Source organism: Chelonoidis abingdonii, chromosome 2, assembly GCF_003597395.2.
Source record: "Chelonoidis abingdonii isolate Lonesome George chromosome 2, CheloAbing_2.0, whole genome shotgun sequence".
NCBI lineage: Eukaryota > Metazoa > Chordata > Testudines > Testudinidae > Chelonoidis > Chelonoidis abingdonii.
In genome coordinates this window covers 192,851,491-192,860,472 of record NC_133770.1, presented here as the reverse complement: position 1 = coordinate 192,860,472, position 8,982 = coordinate 192,851,491, and the positions used below count along the sequence as shown (strand labels likewise).

The 8,982-nt window shown below is 48.7% G+C and overlaps 1 protein-coding gene across 1 annotated transcript in view; it reads left to right on the top strand.

Moving 5' to 3' along the window:
• Positions 1-721: 721 nt before the first annotated feature.
• The window catches only part of LOC116837083 (voltage-gated potassium channel regulatory subunit KCNG2), an 84,558-nt gene continuing 76,297 nt past the window's right edge, over positions 722-8,982 (top strand). The window contains exon 1 of the mRNA XM_032801236.2: positions 722-836. The gene's annotated coding sequence lies outside the window, so the exon portion shown is untranslated. The remainder of the gene's footprint in view (positions 837-8,982) is intronic.

Genomic DNA, 8,982 nt, shown 5'->3' with positions numbered 1-8,982 from the left:
TTGGTTTGGCCTGGGGGTGGGGAGTCGAATTTCAAAGTGGATCCAGAGTTGAAAGCCAGGCTGAGTTACACAAGTGAAGAAAGGGCCTCTGGGGGTCCCAAGAATAAAGCTTGCACGTGATCAGTTACTTGCTGTGTGATGCTAGATGTCATCGTCCCTCCCCCAGCCTAGCAAACCACAACCTCTCTGCTTTTACCAGCCCAGGCAGCCGGTGCATGTAGAGCAACAGCAGCAACGCTGATCTATGTCTTCAACATGAACTATGCCAAGTAGGGTGACCAGATGTCCTGATTTTATAACGACAGTCCCGATTTCTGGGTCTTTTTCTTACATAGGCTCCTATTACCCTCTACCCGCCATCCCGATTTTTCACACTTGCTGTCTGGTCACCCTAATGGAAAGGATCCCAGGCAGGATGAGGGTAAGAGCCCAGCCAGGAGGAGGAACAGAAGTGGAGTCAGACTTTCTCCTAGCCTCACCCTGCCTAGTCTCCTCCAGCTGCATGACCTTCATCCCCGCCCACTCCAGGAGGCGGGTGGGGTCTGGGGGAGGAGGGACAGCGCCTCAGGTGCTCGGCGGGGCTGCCTTGCTGGCTTCCGCCAGCGCCCGCCTCTGCGCGGAGCCGGGAGAGGGGGACCCAATCACTAGCTCCTTCGCGGGCCCCAGCAGGCACCTGCCGCCAGCCAGCCGGGATCAGGCTGCAGCCGCCGCCGTACCCGTGTCCTCCCTTGCTGGGACCTTCGGAGCCAGCAGCCAAGTTGTGCACGGGGTGTCTGTGCTGGGGCAGGCGCCTGAGCTCCCGGCTGATGCAGCCACCACCAGCAGCTTTTCCCCAGGTACCGTCCAGTTCGGAGTGGGAGGGAAGGGAGGTGGGAGGTTTCCCCTGGGCCCGCATGAAGTTTGTGTGATGGGCATTAGGCGCCCCTGATCCCCCTGACCTCAGCGGGTGGGGGCTGCAGGATGGCGCTCAGCCGTGCCCAAATCATTGCTCTCGGGGGGATCGCGGCGCTCCTACGCTTCTCTCGGCCCAGCGACCCGTGTGCCGGGGCAGAGAGGCTGGGGGCAGACGGGTGCCCGCCAGCTGGTGGCTCGGCGCCATGGCAGGAACTTTCGGTGCCCCTGGAGCCTTTTGTCTCGCCTCTTGTCTTTCCGGGCTCGTCCGGGAGGCTCGCTAGTAACCTCCATGGCTGGGAGCAGCGAGCACTGCAGGAGGCCCCCTAGCCCTGAGCCGAAAGGAGTCAGAAACTTCGATCAAGTGTGTGTCTGGGGGTGTGGGGTCCCCTCTCGGTTGTTTTATGGAGCAGGAGCAAAGAGCGGCTGTTTGGACGCCAAATCGCATTTGGTCAGTCCTCTGGGTCGCCCCTCGAGTTGGCAGAGCAAGGCGCGTGTGAGCTGAAATCCCACAATCATGCTTTCCTCTGAGCGTCTGCCTGGCGCTGGGGAACGGCCAGAGCACGCAGAGCCCAGCCGCCTCCTGCTCTGCTCCGGGCCAAACCAGGGCGCCAGCAGCAGCACCCAGAGTCCAGTCAGGTTTTTCCTTCTGGGCTTTTGGGAGGTATCGCCTCTAAGCAGCTCTTCTACCTCCTCCTCAGGACTGCAAGGCATAGGTGCTGGAACTATGGGTGCTGCCACACCCCTTAGCTTGCAGCGGTTTCCATTATATACAGAGGTTTGGTTCAATGGCTCTGAGCACCCTTGTTGCAAGGGGAAGTGTATAGGGCACAACATAATGCCCAGCCACAGAGTCCACTCAAAACTTGTCCAGGGGGTAAAGTGCTAAGAAGCATTTGAGTTTCTCTTTGAGAGTTTGCTGATGGTGGGAGCTCTGATGTGCGGCTTCCCTGGCACTCTTTGCATGCTCACTGCAATGCTGCGTTCTTTTCCTTTTCTGGTATATTTATCTCTTTTGTTGTTGACTGCATTTTTTTAATAGGAATGTGAACAGGTGTGTATTTAAATTCAAACAAAATGTATTGGAAATGAGTGGGGTCTTCATTTATATTTATCTTTTGTTTGATGGAATCTCATATAAATCAAGAGAGCCTTAGTTGTTGTGCACTATGCTTTCCACCTACAATTAGTGTGGTTTTAAGTTCATTATTTTACATAAAATGATGTATGTATTAGTTGATGATAAATTAGAAATCAGTTGGCCGCATTGAACATCTTGTTCACTGTGCTGTCTTTGTGATCTTAATTGCAGATCTCTCCTTTCCCTTGAGGATCTATGGCTTTTAACTCCCTTGAGATGCCTGACGTTAAAACCTCATTTAAAGTTTAAGTGGTAAATAGGGTTGCCAAGTTTCTACTGGCAGAAAACCTAAATGCTTTTACCCCATCCTAGTCCACCCTTTCTTCAAGGCCCCACCCCTGCTCACTCCATCCCCCCTCCTCCTTCTCTAGCTTGCCCTCCGCCATGCTCAGTCACTTGCTCATTTTAACTGGGTTGGGAGTTCGGGTGCGGGAGAGAGTGAGAGCTCTGACTGGGGGTGTGGGCTCTGGGGTGGTGCCATAAATGAGGAGTTCAGGGTGCAGGAGGGGGCTCCGATCTGGGGAGAGGTTGTGGTGTGGCAGGGGATGAGGGCTCTGGCTGGGGTGGGGCTCTTGGGTGGTGGTGGAAATGAGGGGCTTGGGGTGCAGGAGTGGGCTCAGGGCTGGGGCAGGGATTGGGGTGTGGGAGGAGGTTCCAAGCTGGGGCAGAGGGTTGGGGTACAGGGAGTGGTGGGCTCTGGCTGGGGGTGCAGGCTCTGGTGTGGGGTTGGGGTGAGGGGTTGGGGTACAGGAGGGGGCTCTGGGTGGAGGCTGAGGGGTTCAGAGTGCAGGAGGGAGTTTGGGTGCAGGAGGGGGCTATGGGTTGGGGCAGATGGTTGGGGTGCAGGAGGGAGTATGGGGTATGGGCTCCAGGAGGGAGTTCGGGTGTGTTAAGGGGTTCAGGGCTGGGGCAGGGGGTTGGGGCACAGGTAGGGCCCCAACCCTGAGCCCCTTAACACACCCAAACTCCCTCCTGGAGCCCGTACCCCATACTCCCTCCTGGCAGCATTTATTTCAGGTTCCCAGCCAATGGGACCTGCGGATCTGGTGCTCAGGGCAGGGACAGCATGTGGAGCCCCGTGGCCTCCTCTGTGCGTAGGAGCCAGAGAGATATGGCGGCCGCTTCCAGGAACTGCTGGAACAGGGCAGGCACCCTGCCTGGCTTGCTGCTGGCGGCCAACTGGACTTTTAAGGACCCGGTCAGCAGTGCTCATCAGCGCTGCCAGAGTCCCTTTTCAACTGGGCATTCCAGTCAAAAACCGGATGCCTAGGAACCCTAGTGATAAACTGTAAATATCTGACTTTAAGAGTTTGCTCTTGCACAAGTTGAATCACATAGGTCAGCTATTTGTTAACTCTTTGAGTGTAATTTATTTCACTAGCACTCTGTTCTAATCATAAAATCTGTTTTTATCACTCTAACTGAAATGAAGCTTCTGCACCTTGGCATACAACTACATGGGGTCAAATTCTATAATTTTTACTCAGGCAAATCTCCCATTGAATTCAAGAGAGCTTTATCCCAGGATATCGCTAAACTTGAATGTTTAATCATACTTAATAACTTGTTAACTAATTTGATTGTAAATTCTAGTGAAGCCACCTTACAAATGTTTGTTCCAGGAGACAGATGTGAGTTGCTAGTCATGTTTAAACCTGCCTTTGTGTCCTGTCTACCAAAGAATTTACAGTTGTGTTAGCTAATGTGTTAATATATTACTAACAAGTCAGTTGTTGATATGCCCTCCATAACATCAGCCCCATAAATTGAGAATGAAAATCAATATTGATAGAGGTGCACATAGTTTAACTGTACTGTTCAGCATCAGTTCCAAAACTGTGGTTAAGACTTGCTCTGAGGAAGAAGTCCCTTGTTCGTAAGGCCCTTTGGCAGCCTCCATAAGCTACTTTCTGAAGAAGTGGATTCTGATTTTGGTGCAGTGTTTGTTCTGGAGTTGCTGTTGCAAGTGGGACTTCATTTAGGTGACCCCTCACTCCTTTTAGCTCTGCAGGGAAAGATTGGCTGAGTCCACTATAAGAAATGGTAAACACCACCTGAATTGCATATGGTAACATTTTTAGTACATCCTAAAGCACCAAAGTTAGTCCAGCAAGAGATGTATTTTTCCATTCTGTTTATCTAGTCCAGGAAACTACTGTGGTTCTGAAGTGGCTTAAAAGTGACCCCCACAGGGAAAAAAAAGTCTATGCTTTTTTTACTTCTTTATAAAGGCATGTAAGATATCTCTTCTGCTTGGGTTTTGAATTAGAAATTGAAGCAGCATCTCTGCTGTTTTTCTGGAAGCTGCAAGAGATGACTGCAGCGCTGGTAGAACTATGATATTAAAGAAAACATGGAAATGAAACTCAGATGGGAGGTGATCTTTGTTCAGACAGTTAAAAACTGTGCGCTTTTTTGTTTGGTTTTGATAAAGTTTGTATAACTCAAACAAGTAAAATAGCTGGAAGGAAAGCTCTTGTTGGATATTCAACACTCCCACCTCTACTAGTAAAGTCTGAAAAGGACCCAATTCACATGTTTCGGTCCATGAAGAAAGATTTCCAGCAACACAGGAAATATCAGATTTGATATTGATAATGTAAAGAACAAGTAGGGGAGGGAGGGAATCCCACAAGATCGTCTTGAACATCATGAGGGCAAAGGGGGAGGGCAGAAAAGGGAACAAACTCAATTATTTTTTTCCAGGACACAGATGTGTACACAGATTTTCTGATTGTTTAATCAACATGTCAACCATTGTGAATAATCCCCAAGTAATATTCTTATCACTTTACAAGTTATTTCAATATCCCCACATATTTTCAGGCTGTGCATATCTAATGCATTATTGCACTTGTTAAGATGATTAAAGTCACTTGGCCTTGAGTGTCTCGTCTTGGGTTTAATAATACATCTATTGAGTGGTGCAATAACTGTCAGTAAATGCCTGTCATGTCTTGTGGCTTAATTATGAAATGGTTTTAAAACTCTGCACATGAACAAAACTTTTGCCTCAGCTTTTCAGATGTGATATCTCTGTGAATAATCCTTATGAAGGGCCAGGTCCTGTAACTGAATCCATGTGGGCAAACCCCCTGCATCTGGGTGAATTCAGTTGTAGGATATAGCCCTAATTATATGGCTCCAGCATTTTTTCCTTGTTAGCGTACTGCCCATTTCACAATAGCAGTCCATTTTGAAAGAACTGTTAAACTTCCTGGGTGCACACATTACTTGAGAAGACTTGTAATGCTTTTGTCATGCCTCTCAGACTTCCCCGCTTATGTGTGTTGAGTCCTGGGGGATATTGCCTCAGTATCTCACCAGGACTTTAGAATTGTCAAAGAAGGGACCGCCTGTGAGGGTTCTCAGGGCGCCCAGAACTGTGAGTCACCTTGTTACTCTGCCTCTAGTGAGAGGGGAGCAACAGGACTCCCCACAGGGAGTCTAGGCAGCAGCCTGAGCTGGGAGCCTGAGTGGCAGCCTGGATTGGAAAGAAGATTAGGCACCGGCTGGGCAGCTGTCTTTCTTGTCAATTTCATGGCTCCACTGAGCATAGGTGCGGACTCAGTGGGGAAAAATTAGGTGCTCCACATTGAGCAGCAGCCAAGCTCCCCCGCCCTCCTTCTTCCCTCTCTCCTGAGTGCACCGCATCCCCACTCCTCCCTCCCAGCTCTTCCAGCCCCCCTGCTGCCTAACAGCTGTTTGGCGGTGCTTAGAATTTTCTGGGAGGGAGGGAGGAGTGGGGATGCAGTGTACTCAGGGGAGGAGGCAAGAGAAAGGCAGGGCAGGGTGGGACTAGGGGGAAAGGGGTGGAAATGGCGTGGCAGGAAGGTGGGCTGGGATGGCAGCGAGGGCTGTTGGGGAGGTGATGGATTGGGTGGGGCCAGGCCTAGTGCAGGGCAAGAAGGGCGGGTAGGCGGTGGCAGCAGGGTGAGGTCGAGACCACTGGACAGAGAGGAATCGGCGTCTTATGCCACTCGACAGCGGTAGATGAAGTAATGGCAGCGTCTCAACGGGTCGGCAACCTATGTGAGGGTGTGAAGGCGGCAGTGCAGCTGCATTTCAGCTCGGCACATACACACTGCCCAGGTCCTGGCAACGCGTCTGGGCTGCTGGATTTTAATTTAATTTTAAATGAAGCTTCTTAAACATTTAAAAACTTATTTACTTACATACAAACAATAGTTTAGTTATATATTATAGACTATATAGAAGAGACCTTCTAAAATGTAAAAATGTATTACTGGCAGGCAAAACCTTAAATGAGAGTGAATAAATGAAGACTTGGCCACACCACTTCTGAAAGGTGGCCGAGCCCTGGTCTACAAGGAGGCTGCATTGCCCTAGCTACACCAATAGTCCTATTCCTCTCCGGAGGTGATGATATTATTTCGGTGCAGTGAAGCACTTATGTCAGCAGGAGCAAGGCTGTAGTGTGCGGTATACTGACTGTATTAGGTCAACGTAAGCTGCCTTACATCAACCTAACACTGTACTGTAGACCAGGCCTTTGTCTTGCATGTAATACAGTAATTCCTTATTAATGTTGTCTCGCTTAATGTTATGTCCTGCCCAATTAGGGAAATGCAGATGTTTAAAGTTGTGCAATGCTCCCTTATAATGTAGGAAGAGCAGCAACTTTACAAGGGAGCATTGCACAAGTTTCGCTTCCCCGCCTCCTACCCCTCCCTCCCAGGGCTTCCTCTATCACCAATCAGCTGTTCAGCAGCGTTTAGGATTTTCTGGGAGGGATGGGGAGGAGTGGAGACATGGGGCTTTTCCACTCCTCCCCTTCCTCCCAGCACTTCGTGCTTAGGACTTTCTGGGAGGAAGAGACAGCAGTGGGGAAGTACTGCATCTCTGCTCCTCCCCTCCCTCTCAGCAAGTCTTTTTGGGGGGGAGGGATGTGTCATGCTCCGGAGAGGAGGTGCAGTGGGGATGGGAAGAGGTGGGCCTGGAGTGGAGCGGGGACAGGAAGAGGTGGGCCTGGAGCATTCCCAGCAAAATCCGAGCCTGTTCTCCGGGGAAGCTTCTGCTGCTGCTGCTGCAAAGGTGCTTCCTAGTGTCCTTGCCTGCAGCGGTCTGTGCCTGTGTGGGGTATGCCAGGGACACTTCCTGACTACAGTACAGTACTGTACAGTATATAATGCCTTTTGTCTGCCCCCAGAAAACTTCCTTGGAACCCATCCCCCTGCATTTACATTATTTTCTATGGGAAATTTGGATTCGTTTAACATTGTTTCATTTGAAGTTGCATTTTTCAGGAACATAAATACAACATTAAGTGAGGAGTTACTGTAGTAGGTTCATCCCATCCACCAAACCTTCTTGAATTTTTCTCCTGTGATATCCAATCCCTAACACTGACTACTCACAGAAATTCCAGATCTTCTGTTCCCAAAGGAGCAGTGTACCCAGTTGACCACTTTTACCTTAAACCACTGCTTCTGCAAACCACCACAGCACTTTTAAGCTCTTAACCCTTTTCTTGATTTACTTTAAGAAAGAATAGAGGTTACACTAGAAACAAGAGAGAGTGGTGGAAATAAATGGCCACAATACAAAACAAAATGTAGAACCAGGTTTGCATTTTATCAATAGCTACCTGTCCTATCTAATAAAGCTGATTTCCCTCCCAAGTCCAGTCTGTTGAAGAGCTAGCTGATTTCTACCAGGAGGCAAAAGTTGAAGTCCATGAAAGCATCTACCTCCAGTCAGGGGTTTTCCCCCGGTGAATGGATATAGTGTGTCTTTCCCTGCACGCTGTTATAGTGATAGTAAGTCTTCTGTATCTATTCACAGGCAGGGCAAACCCCTGCCTTGCTATAGAGTTCTTTTTTACCTTTATGTGGTTTTGAGTGCTTTCGATTGTGTTTGTGTCATTCTCTATTGGTTTTCCATTAACTGCTCTGGATGTGGCCAGAGTAGACAATAGAACATTGCATTATTTCTCCAGCCGAGTAGGAAGGAGTGACAACTCCCTCTTGCTTGATTGGCACATTACCCCCTGGTGATCAATTTCTACACCAAGTCCATCCAGCATACTTTCAATATCAATACACTATTCCTTAAATATTATCCTTATCTGTATCTCACAATGGGTATGAGGCTTGACAAGCTATGAGCTTTCTGTACATACCTTACATATTATTCTTCATGTCTGACAGGATAACTACCCATATATTTGGTATAATGAGTTTGTCAGATCTGAGGTGAGAGTTGTTTGCAAGGAACAAGGGACCCTTTGCCAAGGGGTCTTTGTGTCACTTGCACCTGGAAAATCCACCCCAAATTTTACATTTAATACAGTGCATGCTGGGAAAGGACTTTGGGAATTTAGTGAGTATTATGTGAATATTCTTACAGCATGGACATGACCAATAAAGACTAGTTATGTGCTCCACTGTGGTGCCTCTGTGATTGGTTTAAGGAGCTCCCAGTAATCTAGGAGACAGTCTAGTGCTGGTTGTTTGCCATGCTGCTTTTCTGTGCATGGTGGCCCATAATTACATGCAGAGGAGAAAGGTAGGAATCTAAACACCAGGCCTGGTCCAGTAGGAGTTTTGCCTGCTTTAGAACTGTGGGATTGGGCCTGGTACACTTCCAAGACTAATATAAGTGGTAGTAGGGGAAAACTATTAGATCCAGTTAATCCCTGTGCTGTTTGGTGTAGGAATAATGGGAATAAATAAAGAGTAATGAAAAATATGTTCAAGAGCCAAGGTCTTACCAAAAATCAATGTGACTTAAGCACCTAAGTTCCATAAGGTATGTCTTCATTGCAGCTGGAAGTGTGATTGCAGGTTGGGTAGGCATACCCATGCTATCTTTAATCTAGCTAGCACAGCTAAGAATAGCACTGAAACTGTAGGGAGTACAGTATGGGCGTCAGCCTGGGCTGTGCAAGCCTGCCCCAAACCTTGGGTATGTATTCACATTTCTAGACT